The sequence below is a fragment of the Triticum dicoccoides genome, chromosome 6B (assembly GCF_002162155.2).
Source record: "Triticum dicoccoides isolate Atlit2015 ecotype Zavitan chromosome 6B, WEW_v2.0, whole genome shotgun sequence".
Taxonomy (NCBI): Eukaryota; Viridiplantae; Streptophyta; class Magnoliopsida; order Poales; family Poaceae; genus Triticum; species Triticum dicoccoides.
Genome location: NC_041391.1, coordinates 721,398,979 through 721,412,368, shown reverse-complemented (window position 1 = coordinate 721,412,368; position 13,390 = coordinate 721,398,979). Strand labels below are relative to the sequence as shown.

Sequence of the window (13,390 nt, the reverse complement as noted above, 5' to 3'; positions counted from 1 at the left end):
CGCTGCGAGAATTCCTTCAGGAAAATTGGGACATTTTCGCCTGACATCCTTAAGATATGCCAAGAATCCCTCGCAGGCTGGCAGAGCATAGCCTAAACTTCCTAAAAGGGTTCAAACCAGTCAAACAGGCTCTTCGACGATTTTCCGAACCCAAAAGACAGGCAATGGGAGAAGAACTAGCCAAACTATTGGAAGCCGGATTCATCAGAGATATCAAACATCCGGATTGGCTAGCAAACCTGGTAATGGTACCAAAGAAGGACAGATCCTGGCGCCTATGTGTCGATTTCAAAGACCTAAATAAAGCCTGCCCAAAGGATCCCTTCGCCCTCCCCCGCATCGACCAAATCATCGATGCCACTGCAGGGCACGATTCATTGTGCTTCCTGGACGCATACTCCGGCTATCATCAAATCAAGATGGCAGAAGCGGATCAAGCCGCAACGGCGTTCATTACTCCATATGGACCATTCTGCTTCAACACGATGCCCTTTGGACTTAAAAACGTCGGCGCAACATATCAGCGCATGATTCAGACATGTCTGGCTACCCAGATCGGCAAAACAGTAGAGGCATACGTAGACGACGTAGTCGTCAAAACCAAACACGTCGAAACTCTAGTAGACGACTTGAGGGTCACATTCGACAACCTCCGAGCATATTACATCAAGCTTAATCCGGAAAAATGCGTTTTCGGCGTACCAGCCGGAAAGCTCTTGGGCTTCATTGTATCCGGTAGAGGAATTGAAGCAAATGCGGCCAAGATCCGAGCCCTATCGCAGTTGGATATTCCAAAAAACCTCAAACAGATCCAGAAATTGACTGGATGCATGGCGGCTCTCAGCCGCTTTATCTCCCGCCTAGGAGAAAAGGCATTGCCCCTCTATCGCCTCCTCAGGCACACCGAACACTTCGAGTGGACGGATGCTGCCACTGCCGGACTCGAAGAAATAAAGGCCATATTGGAAACGAATCCGGTCCTGACTGCGCCCAATCTGGGCGAACCTATGTTGTTATACATCGTGGCAACACATCAAGTAGTAAGCGCGGTGCTCGTCATAGAACGAGAGACAGAAGGGCATAAATTCCCTCTTCAAAAACCAATGTACTACGTATCCACTGTTTTAACCCCCTGCAAGTCCCGTTACCCGCACTATCAAAAGATAGCGTATGCGGTGTTCATGGCATCCCGGAAGCTCCGACACTACTTTCAAGAGTGTTCGATAACAGTGGCCTCCGAAGTGCCCCTAAATGACATTATAAATAACCGCGACGCAACGGGCAGGATTGCAAAATGGTCCATTGAGCTCCTACCATTCGACATAACTTACAAACCCCGGCGAGCTATAAAGTCGCAAGTTTTTGCTGACTTTGTCGCTGAGTGGACTGAAGCCGAACTCCCTAAAGAGTATGGCGCATACTCCAATTGGATTATGCATTTCGACGGCTCCAAAATGTGGGCCGGATTGGGGGCTGGCATCGTACTAACGTCCCCAACCGGGGACAGAGTCCAATACGTACTCCAGATAATGTACACGAACTCCAACAACGCAGCCGAATACGAGGCCCTCTTACATGGCCTCCGGATGGCAATCTCCATGGGCATCCAACGCCTAGAGGTGCGCGGAGACTCAACCTTGCAATATCCCAAGTAAATGGAGACTTTGACGCCAAGGACCCAAAAATGGCAGCCTATCGCAACGCCATCCTTAAAATGTCAGCTCGGTTCGAAGGACTTGAATTCCACCACGTAGCCAGAGATAATAACCAAGCGGCCGACGTATTGGCACGCATCGGCGCAAAACGTGACGCTGTCCCTCCAAATATCTTCCTGGAACGGCTGTTCAAGCCATCCGTACTATGGGAAGAGGAGTCCGGAAATAACAAACCGGAGGCAGCCGCAGAACAATCTGACATAACCGGCGATCCAGCCGACGAAACAACACCCTCAGCTCACGACATAATGGCAGTAATCGCCCCATGGATAGAGTCGTTGCTAGCCTACTTGCTTAGGCAGGAACTCCCCGAAGACCATAATGAGGCCCGCTGCATAGTCCGGCGATCTAAAGCCTACAAGGTCCATGAGGGAGAACTCTATAAGAAAAGCACAACCGGAGTCCTTCAAAGGTTTATCTCCGAAGAGGAAGGGCGAGACCTTCTGGCTGAAATTCACGCCGGACTAGGCGGACACCACGCCGCAGCCCGGGCCCTTGTAGGAAAGGCATTCCGTACTGGATTTTATTGACTGACGGCCCGGGCAGATGCTCAGGACTTAGTCCGAAGATGCGTCGGTTGTCAGCTCTTTGCTAATCAGAGCCACATGCCACCCACCGCCCTCAAAACTATACCCATTACCTGGCCGTTCGCGGTCTGGGGGCTTGACATGGTTGGACCACTTAAAGGGGGAACCCACAAGCAAAGGTACCTATTGGTCATGATGGATAAATTCACCAAATGGATAGAGGCCAAGCCAGTTAAAACGGCAGAGTCCAGACCAGTGATAGACTTTATATCTGGGGTAGTACACCGTTATGGTGTCCCCCACAGCATCATCACCGATAACGGCACGAACTTCACGGCCGATGAGGTTAAATCATGGTGCAAAAATAGGGGCATCAAGCTCGATTACGCTTCAGTCTATCATCCTCAAACCAACGGTCAAGTGGAACGAGCAAATGGTCTAATAATGAGCGGCATCAAACCCAGACTAGTGCGGTCCCTTACGAAATCTGACACGCACTGGGTAGAGGAGCTCGACTCCGTACTCTGGGGGCTGCGGACAACGCCTAACCGTACTACCGGATTCACACCATTTTTTATGGTATACGGCGCAGAAGCAGTTTTGCCCTGCGACATAATTCATGACTCACCTCGAGTGCGCATGTACGAAGAAAGAGAAGCCGAGTTGGATCGGCAGGACAGCTTGGACGCATTGAAGGAAGAACGCGACGTCGCCAAGGCTCGTTCCGCATTTTATCAGCAGCAGGCTCGAAGATACCAAAGCAGAGAAGTACGGGCCAAGACTTACAACGTTGGCGAACTGGTTCTATGCCTGCCGGACAAGAAAAAGGACAAGCTCAAGCCCAAATGGGAAGGCCCCTTCATCATCGATAAAGTCTTGACCGGCGGAGATCCTGAGACAGTTGGGTATTCTTCTCGGTAAGATCCTACGTTTCATATGATCCTTAAATCAGTTAATTTAACTACTTTAAGTCTCGGGGGCTACTGGCATATACAACTATTAAATTCTCTTACCCGTATGTCTTTTACATACTTCTCCGTGGCTCTGGTAAAACCATCTTGAGCAGCACGAAGGTGCGCGTCCCCCGCGTTAAAGGCATTCAACGCCTCGGGGGAGAAGCACGCGTCACGAAATACTGTCCGGCGGCGCCTGTGATTCATGGCACTCTCCACCTCAGACTTGGTGGCGGACAGTCTGTCGGCATCCTCCGTCGGAGGAACGTCCGGCTCGCGCCTTGCGCACGCCTCCCCCTCCAGACCAGGTGCTGGAGCCTGGCTGGTAGAGGTTGGATTGGCAACCTCCATGCCCACTGTCCGGCGGGCGCTTTTTTCCCTACAAAAGTCATGAGCACTCAAACGCTTCCTAGGAACGTTGCTCTAAATAATGAATTGTGAGCTACACCTTTGCGGCGACGTTTCAGTCCGCGCCGCGCTCCTCTTCCGCCTACTGGTCTGGACTGGCCTTGGTTGGTCAGCCACCGCGGGCTCGGCTTCTCGCCCCAGGGGCGCCTCCTGCACGTCACCATCATATACGGTGGTCAAAAATAAGCAAGGAAGGAATGACGGTGTCAGGACTTCGGTCGCAATCACCTGGGAAGCCGGATATAGTCCGGGATAGTCGGCCGTGATGGCGACTAAGGCATTGTCCATGCTGAGCTGGTGGAACACTCCGTCGATTAGCTCCACCTTTATGTCCGGATCCTCTTCGGAGGCCGGATCCCGGGATCTCTCTGGATCCTCGGGTTGCGTAGCTGGACTTAGCATGTCCTCCACGATCCGGCGCAGTTCCTGCGTCGAAAGAAGAACACAATATAAGAAACTTAAGTTTCAAAAAAGTATGGGTCGGGCACGCAGAGTGTTCGCTTACCCAAGGCCGGGGATTATTCATGGAGAACCCATTTAACGGGTTCATCCGAAGGAAATCCTCCTTCTCCCCCTTATACAGGCCGGACAGGATCGTCACCAGGTCTTCGACCGAATCCGGCCCTTTACGGCCATGACGGGTGGCATCGTCCTTCCCGTTGAAATCCCACATGGGGTGGCCCCTGTATTGTAGTGGCTGCACCCCCCGCATAATGCATGTTTCCATGACTCCAATCATGGTCAACCCGGAATGGGCCAGTAACCTTATTCGGCCCATCAAATAATGGACGCTCTTGTCTTCCTCTAGTTGGGGGCTTCGCGGACGCCAACTAAGGCGTTTCTTCAGAGGAGCATTGCTAAACTCCGGGAGGCCGATCCGAATAGGGTCCGGTAGCGGAGCGTCTTCTATATAAAACCATCCTGAAGGCCAGTCTTCGGACGCCTTCTTAGGGGTTCCGGATGGATATCCGGTCCCGGCAATACGCCATATTTCGGCGCCGCCCACTTGATATATGGACCCCTCGTGAGAGCGGGGTACAAGGCAGAACAACCTCTTCCACAGCGCGAAATGGGGCTCGACGCCCAGGAATAGCTCGCAAAGAGCTACGTAACCCGCAATGTGCAGGATTGAGGCGGGCGTGAGGTGATGAAGCTGGAGTCCGTAGAACTCCAGGAGCCCACGGATGAATGGATGTACAGGAAATCCGAGCCCCCTTATCAGATAGGGGACGAAGCATACCCGCTCCCCTTTGTTGGGACTTGGGGTAACCTCCGCTTGCTTCCCACCTTTGTAGGTGGCCAGCCCGGCTCGAACCGGAACCATAAAGGCCGGAGGGAGATATCCCCCCGCTTGGAGATTCACCAGCTCGTTGTGCGGAACAGAGCATCTCCTCCAATCTCCTGACAAAGGGCTGGGAGCGCGAGAAGAGGAGCCGCGTTGACGGTCCATGATGGAATGGATTCTTGGTCGAAAGCGCTCCGATGAGTATTTGCGGGAGGAAGATGGCGATTTGGATCTGGATTCTTGCCTCCCTTATAGGCAGATTATTCGCACAACTAGGGGGTAAAACATAAAAGACACCCTGGCTTTTCGCATTCGCGCGACGTGTGGAGGAAGGCCATTATTGGGCGTGGAAGCCAAGACGCGCAACATTGATGAGGAAGCCAGACACTGTTCGGCAGGTACGTAGAACTTGAAGGAGAACCCGCCTTGCAACGCCGAAGACTACACACACGCTGGACTTATCGTCATTGAAGCCTGGTTCGGGGGCTACTGAGGGAGTCCCGGATTAGGGGGTGTCCGGATAGCCGGACTACCATCATCGGCCGAACTATCATCGGCCGGACTATCATCATCATCGACCGGACTCCAAGACTATGAAGATACAAGATTGAAGACTTCGTCCCGTGTCCGGATGGGACTTTCCTTGGCGTGGAAGACAAGCTTGGCGATACGGATACGTAGATCTCCTACTATTGTAACCGACTCTATGTAACCCTAGCCCTCTCCGGTGTCTATATAAACCGGATGGCTCTAGTCCGTAGGACACAACAACAACCATTACAATCATACCATAGGCTAGCTTTTAGGGTTTAGCCTCCTTGATCTCGTGGTAGATCCACTCTTGTAAACATCCATAATATCAATATCAATCGAGCAGGACGTAGGGTTTTACCTCCATCAAGAGGGCCCGAACCTGGGTAAACATCGTGTCCCTTGTCTCCTGTTACCATCCGCCTAGACGCACAGTTCGGGACCCCCTACCCGAGATCCGCCGGTTTTGACACCGACAATAGCCCTATGGAATCGGGATACAATTCTGGGGTAGCTGGAAAAGCAACGCCGTCCGCCACCTTCATGGATATGTTCTTCATTTTGGAATGTAGCTCACAGTTAGTGTTCTCTATGATGTCATCCACAGGGTATGTATCCAGCAGTGTGTCGCCCGGGGCAGAACCAACGCTGCTTCTCGGCATGGATGGGACGGTGCTATCCAATGCTGGACGATCATACGCTTGCTGCTGCTGCTGGTGGTGAGACCCCTTTTCCTGGCTAAGTGAGTCGATCTGTTGTTGCTGCTGCTGCTGGAATTTGAGTGTCAGGTCCGCGTGCCTTGCTTCTAGGCCTTGAAGGCGTTCTGCGTCCTGCTTCCTATGCTCCTCCTCCAGCTTCCTTTTCTTCTCCTCCTCCATCTTCCTTCTTGCACGGGTCCTGTAGTCCTCGTTCCATTCTGAAAAGCCCTCATACCAGGGAATAACGCCCTTGCCTCGTGTTCTTCCCGGGTGTTCAGGATTTCCCAGGGTGCGCGTAAGCTCGTCGTTCTCTCTGTTGGGCGTGAACACCCCCCTTCGAGCTTCTTCTATTGCGTCAATTATCTTTTGTTCGGCTCCTTTTAGATTTGCCTTCCGCGAAACTTCGCATGTCTTCGGGTCCAACGCCCCCCATGCGCATAGAACCAAGTTCTGCACCTGGGGGCCAATTCCTAGTAACCGGAGTGACCCCTGCATCCTCCATCTCTTGCTCATACTTATCCCACTTAGGCAATCCCACCGCGTAGCCACCTGGACCCAGCCTATGGAACTGCATCTTTTTTGCGGCATTTGCCTTGTTTTTTATCGACCTGTTCCTTGAAGGTCATGAAATCGTTCCAGTGTTCTCTTTGCTTCTTCAGTGTTCCCGTGAAACCTGGACCCACCCATTCCTTGAAGGTCACGAAATCGTCCCAGTGTTCTCTTTGCTTCTCCAGTGTTCCCGTGAAATCTGGAGTCTTCCTTTCATTAGCGAGGTAGTTGGCCCATACAGTTTTCTTGTGGGTGTTGAATGCAATTGCCATCTTCTTAAGAGCAGCGGCCTTGACTTTCTCCACATCTGCTTCACTGAAATGATCTGCTAGGGTGAAATGTTCCATCAGAGATTTCAAAAGGTCTTTTTTGGCTCTGTCGTCGACCCAAGTAACACCTGGACGTTTAGTCTTTGGCTCTTTCCATTCTTGAATGGAGATCGTGAGTTTGTCCTTCACAAGAACTCCGCACTGACGAGTCCACTTGTCCGCAACGTTCTTAGGCGTGAGGGGTTCGCCACTAAGTTTGGTGGATTCGATGTGGTACTTTACATCATCCTTCAACAATCTGCCCGGGCCTCGCTTTGTCTTGCTGTCTGTAGAAGCAGATTTGCTCGATCCAGAGGGCTGAAAGAAGAAAGATCGAGTCGTTAATATATCTTCAATAAAAAAAACATGTGATGATCACCATGATGCATGCTTATATAAATATATACCTTGCTGGTAGTCTTTGTTATTTGAAGATCAGCATTGTCTGTGTCATCACAAATATTGTCTGTGTCATCATAATCATAATCATAGTTCATGACTTCATCAGCTCGGTGGTCGAGATCGAATATCTTTTCATCACCCTCTCCTGTATTGTTCAGATATTGGGAGCCGTCGTCTGCTTCATTCAGATCATCTAGCCTGTGAGGGCTGCGTATGATGTCGAACAATTCCTCTTCTCTCTCTCTGCCGGTATTGTCCGCCATAGCTTTTACTTTACTAATACAGAAGAAATATAAAATAATTTAGTATTCAAATTACAATGCATGGATGCAATCAATAAGGAAAAACTGAATCATATAGTACATAATATATATGCATCGTCTCGATTAATATATAATCTCAAATACATCATCGTCTCGAATAATATATATAATCTCGAATACATCGTCTCGAATATTATATATCGAATACATCACTGGCTAGGTACCTAATAAAGATCGAGTGGTTATTTGATGCCAAAACCATGACATGGCTAGTTCCTACATGGACATCATTATATATTGGTCGTGCTAATTCCTGTAACTGTAACACAAGGAGGAGTGCCACACAATACTTTGCATTCAGGGGTGTCGTAAGCATGTACATGAATAATAATCTTCTGTGTGCTTTTGCCTCTCAGTGTAAAGCCAACTGGAAATTAGGTTATTGTGCTTCTTTTGACGATTCTGCTATAATAGTTGGTGTTGTGGATTTAGCCCTCAAGCTTAGTTGTGATTTAAATTTCATGTACCAGTGATAGTTTGATTCCTAGGGCTTGTGTACAGCTGTGAAATTATGCCATGCTTCTGTCTTAGGTACCCCAAAATCTCACTTCCTGATATAGTGTTCTCCTTTTAGTTTTGTATATGATGTTCAATGGTATTTTTAGTTCTGAATGAATCCCCCATGGTATATTTACTTGTAAATTCAAAATAGTAATACTCTCAACTTTTGCAGCCTTGCACAATATGAGGAGTATGGCGCCCTCGACACCAATCAGGGTGCCACTGACCTTGGCATGGCCGGTGAACATCCGGATGTCGCTCTTCGCCCTTGCCTCCTCCTCTCCTCTCCCCCAGCATGTGGATGACGGCAACTTCCTCCTCCCCTCCTACCGTCTATACGTGGTGAGATTCCAGATTTGAATAGGCACTGCAGTTTGGTTAAGTTTGTATGTACGTGCATAGTTAACATTGGTTCAGGTCTGAAACTGGAGCAAACTGTGTGTATTTCCATTGCACACATCACGATTTGCCCAGTTTCTATGCACGTTTTCATTAGACCTTGACTAAATTTGACGAAACGGACGAGATCAGTAGCACTGCCAACATTAGTATAGGGGTTCAAATAGAAAATCTGGCTTTCAACCTTTTTCTTCAGATTTGAGCATAAAAGTTGATTTTAACAATTCAGCACAAGCCTGCAACATGATGCTCATATATAAGTGTTTTTCTCTATCCATATGCAATTGCGCCATTGCAGAGGAAAAAAGAACTCTATTGAAGGTCGACACTAGGATACTAGACTGATTAAGAATACAATAAAATGGGAAAGATAAATCTTGACACAAGATAACTAGCTTGGCTCTCCTTATCCATGTAGACTTCTTGGCCTGCTTGTGGACAACAACATAGTATATGGAATCATTGTAGATTATCCTCCAACATGTCTATATGTCGATTATCTCATTTCTTCCTATGTAGGCCCCAGATCCGCCACGGGCGTCAATGTCTTCTCCTTGCCCTAGTCATGATGGCGACGGTCACCTAGGGCCTCGACGGAGGTCGCCCATATGGCCTGCTCCATGCCAACCCTCTACAAATCACCCCATGTGGCAGACATATCAAGGGTTTTTGATTTGTCAGAGGAAGCATGAGCGAGGAGATTATCTGCCAGCAACGACTTTGTGGACCCGCTCCCGGAGATCGTCAAGGAAACCCTCGTCTTCCACTGCGCCCTTAGCCCGGTGATGCCCCTTCCTCCCTCTTTCAGAATTCCTCTCTTCCAGCTCTTGATTTTCATAGTAGTAGTTATAGTACAACAACAAGAAGAAAGTACTTCTGGTTGTTGCTACGGATGTAAAAATTAAAAATAGCACTATGTTTTCCATCACCATTTGATAGAGCAAGCATGTAGTAGTAGTTGGTGTAGAAGATGAAAGTAATTGTGGCTGTGGATCTAAAAAAATAAAAATGTTCCATGGGATTCAGGGTGGAAGCACATATTACAGAGATAAAATGCCTCTCTTGTCCCGTCAGTGTGACTCAAGAATCATGATTAAGTCTATCTCTCTGGTATGAGTTTGACGGGTATCCTGAGGAAATGCATATACAACTGCTTGGTGTGTACAACACCTTGTTGAAGACATCAACAAGGTGGTTGAAACTGTTTGTTTGGTCTGTTTTCTGTTTCCAGTCGATGAAGCAAACAATTTGTGTGTTCTTTTTCTTGTTATTTCTGCAACCTCATGTATTAATTTGTTGTAGATGATGGTGAAGATTTATATTTGTTCTTGTTTGTCATAACTGGCATTTATCGGCCTTGCCCACCATCCTGCTATATCACCACCCATATTCTGTGCCCAAGTCCATAGTTCAAAATGGTCTTTCTCTCCTAGCTGACGAGCTTGAAGATCTGTAACTTGTATGAGGTAGGCTGATGAGCACAAGTGCATAGTTCAAATGACCAAACAATGATTACTTGAACAAAATAGTTTTTCGCTCCTAGCTTTCCTGTTTAGTTTCAGTTGGAAATGCATACATATCGTACTCAGTTAATCTATTTCGATTGGAAAAATAATCACTTTGATGTTTGCAAGGATTCTCCAAACTAGTTTGAGGATATGATTTCAAACTTGTCGCGCAAGTCTTAGGGTCCGCTCAGGTGGATCTATGCTGATTGACATATTTTTAACTCTGACTCGGCAGATGAATTTTTGAACAGTTGATTTTATTTCTTTTCTAATTACTTTCCTTGGGTGATGGCTGTGACGATTTGTAAATATTCAAGCTCAACAGACCAAATCACATGTTTTCATCTAGGAGTTGATTTGTATGTCGATTTATCCTGCTGAACCGGGCCATGTGATACCCTATATTTTAAATCTCCGGTTCACTGTTCTCACTCGACTCTTTTTGTGTTTGATTAGTTTGTTTGTTGTGGAGAATGTAGTTGCGATGAGGATAATAAGCTCCCTCTTTTGAAAGCATTGATGACATCGCCGGCAAAATCGAACCAACTAAATATTGCCACAACTCAGCAATTGTATATATCTTCAATGCTATATCTTCAATCCGTTTTGTCTGTTGTTCTTGCCTTCCAATGTGGATGATCTGTTTGGATCATGAGGAGTTATTGATGCATAATCCAACACTTGATCCGAGGGGTAGCATGAGCAGCATGGGTGATGTCAACTTTGCAACTAAATCCTTTATAAATCAGTTTTTTCAATTGTTATTTCTTCTTGATTTCTTCAGTATCATGGGATGAAACCTTGAAACAATGTGAGGATTACACCTTTTCACAGACTGATTGTTTTCATATGAATGAGAAGGCATTTATATTCTGATGCTAGGCATTTTTTCTTCCGACATTCTTTTAGTTTTCTAGTTGCTGGGCAATCTTTTTCTTTATATTAGAGATCTGTAATGCAATTGAAGCACATAATGATTAACTTTACGTTGGAATTACCGTCAGATACCCAATGACGATATTCAGCTCCTCTATAAGTTTTATGTTGTTTATTTTATTCATCTTAGATTATCCAAGTGAGGATTCTTAGACCATATGAGATCTGTAATGCAATTGAAGCACATAATGATTATATTGTTTTCTAGTTGCTGGGCAATCTTTTCCTTTATATTAGAGATCTGTAATGCAATTGAAGCACATAATGATTAACTTTACGTTGGAATTATAGTCAGATACCCAATGACGATATTCACCTCCTCTATAAGTTTTATATTGTTTATTTTATTCATCTTAGATTATCCAAGTGAGGATTCTTAGACCATATGAAGTGCCGTATAACACTGTAAACAACAACCGCTTCTCTCAACTGCAAGTGTCCTCCTTCGACCATAACCTTTGTGGTTTGGTTTGGGCTAAAATCTCCTTTTGCACCTGGTTTTGTTCAGCTGTGTGCATGTATTTAACCGGGTCTGTGAGGGGTTATTTTATATTTTTTGCATTGCATGTTGATAGGAACCTGACATAGTATTTTGGTCGGTTTATAGAGCTGGTTATTGTGATTACATCTTTGTTAACTAGTAGCTGACCAGTTGTAGTCGATATGATTTGATCAATTGGGGATGTGTTATGATGATGATGATAAATTTAAGGCTTGTTTGTCAAAACATTTGCAGATGCCGCTTAAAATCTTTCGCCCAGCCAGGCTTGAGAGGTAATGCTACTAATTTCTTCCTTGGATGTTTGAGCCTTATTAATATCCCCATATTTTGTTGTCCTCACTATGGTGATGACTCGTTTGCTATAATCATGATTGTTTGTTATTCTGCAATTGAACTTTGGATATTTGATCAACTAATCTGTATTAGCTTTGCTTTCTATGTACATACTTTTTTGGCACCATACTAAGCCACGTATGTTCTGAACTGCAGGTGTTCCCAACTTGATATATATGGAGCTAGTGTTGTTGGGTTTTCTTCTGTTCGCTAAATGTTGTTGGCTTTGGAATGATCATTTTCTCCTATAGCATTTTTTCTGTCGGCTAAAAGGTGTTGGCTTTGGAATGATCATTTTCTCCTGTAGCTCCACTTTAGAGTGAAATTATGTTGCTTTTCTGTAGGGTTTGGTTCTGCATTCATGTGGCCTAGTGGTGGTCTACACAGTCACAATCTTTGTAGTATTGTTATACGGTCAATCTGTCTTATGGTGGATGTCTTCCGGCCACTAGTCTTTTTCTGCTAGTATGGTTTTTGTGATGTAGTCCCTATTGTTTACTTATGTAATTTGTGATGACCTGTTTTGGTTCCACATTGATTATTATAAGCTGTTGGATGATGCCTAATGTATTTAGGTTGCTCCTCGAGCCCATATTATGCTCATGTCATTTTAGACCCGTTAATCATGCTACAGTGATTATTAGTGTATAGGGTTTAGCGTTTTTTTATTCTTCCTTGGCATGATACTATCTATATCTAGTCATATTATTGATAATAGATTTATCATGTGTGCTCTTGGTGGAAGAAAGGCTCAATTTTCCTGTAGCATAGCTATTTGTTGATTGATCTCAAATATTGTTATGCTATCATTTCGTGTTGTGTCCATTCAAGAGAAACCTGACTTTGTTGTTACAGGCCGAGGGAGCTTGATAAGCTCAAAGGACACCTGGAGCCGGTTTGTCAAGCAGAAGGCCCTCGACATCGAGACCATCCGGTAGTCTGTACATGGTGTGATGTTCTGGGATCCCATGACTTTCTCCTCAGCTACTACTACTTAGGCTAGTCCCTGGTCTCTCCTTCCAACTCCGTTTTCTCTAGTCATACCATGGTCTATTCCAGCCATCGAGTTGATGATCTAGTGGTCGCGGTCTGTCCTATGGTGCTATGCTATTAGTGTCAACATGTTCGGTCTTAGTGACTTGCTTTGTGCTAATGATGATGCTTCTTTCTTGCAAATGATGTATAAGTCCCTTTACGTATATTTGATGATCTTGGATGGACATGAAAACACTTGCTCATAGATTTTAGGTCCATGTTACAACTGTCAAGAACATGATACCACACTTGGTTTTATCTCCGGGTTTCTAAAGTTCGATGAAGAACTGTCGCACTGGAAGTTACTTGTTTGCTTCTAGTTGCTACTGTCTAGTAGATGATGAGGGGTTTTATGTTCCCTAACATAGCTACTATGTTTAGTTTTGTTTCGGTCACTATTATGATTGCTTAAGCATCATCCTCTTCTCTTTTCTTTTCAGAAAATTTAGCTTATTCTTTGAGGTCATCTACTCTCCT

The 13,390-nt window shown here is 46.0% G+C and overlaps 9 non-coding genes across 9 annotated transcripts; all 9 read left to right on the top strand.

Annotated features, from left to right (window-relative positions):
• The first annotated feature begins 9,902 nt into the window (after nucleotides 1-9,902).
• LOC119327098 lies at nucleotides 9,903-9,998 on the top strand. The gene has a single exon (XR_005158381.1). It is a non-coding gene; the product is annotated as a small nucleolar RNA Z43 (small nucleolar RNA).
• A 64-nt stretch (nucleotides 9,999-10,062) lies between these two features.
• On the top strand, nucleotides 10,063-10,154 carry LOC119327045. Its single transcript, XR_005158373.1, has one exon. It is a non-coding gene; the product is annotated as a small nucleolar RNA snR60/Z15/Z230/Z193/J17 (small nucleolar RNA).
• A 97-nt stretch (nucleotides 10,155-10,251) lies between these two features.
• LOC119327142 lies at nucleotides 10,252-10,337 on the top strand. The gene has a single exon (XR_005158420.1). It is a non-coding gene; the product is annotated as a small nucleolar RNA U31b (small nucleolar RNA).
• Nucleotides 10,338-10,394: 57 nt separating this feature from the next.
• Nucleotides 10,395-10,499, top strand: LOC119327120. Its single transcript, XR_005158402.1, has one exon. It is a non-coding gene; the product is annotated as a small nucleolar RNA Z107/R87 (small nucleolar RNA).
• An 82-nt stretch (nucleotides 10,500-10,581) lies between these two features.
• On the top strand, nucleotides 10,582-10,677 carry LOC119326917. Its single transcript, XR_005158273.1, has one exon. It is a non-coding gene; the product is annotated as a small nucleolar RNA R30/Z108 (small nucleolar RNA).
• A 75-nt stretch (nucleotides 10,678-10,752) lies between these two features.
• LOC119327143 lies at nucleotides 10,753-10,846 on the top strand. Its single transcript, XR_005158421.1, has one exon. It is a non-coding gene; the product is annotated as a small nucleolar RNA snoR31 (small nucleolar RNA).
• Nucleotides 10,847-10,889: 43 nt separating this feature from the next.
• LOC119327118 lies at nucleotides 10,890-10,987 on the top strand. The gene has a single exon (XR_005158400.1). It is a non-coding gene; the product is annotated as a small nucleolar RNA snoR31/Z110/Z27 (small nucleolar RNA).
• A 416-nt stretch (nucleotides 10,988-11,403) lies between these two features.
• LOC119327104 lies at nucleotides 11,404-11,586 on the top strand. The gene has a single exon (XR_005158387.1). It is a non-coding gene; the product is annotated as a small nucleolar RNA Z112 (small nucleolar RNA).
• A 147-nt stretch (nucleotides 11,587-11,733) lies between these two features.
• On the top strand, nucleotides 11,734-11,854 carry LOC119326909. Its single transcript, XR_005158266.1, has one exon. It is a non-coding gene; the product is annotated as a small nucleolar RNA SNORD14 (small nucleolar RNA).
• Nucleotides 11,855-13,390: the final 1,536 nt, after the last annotated feature.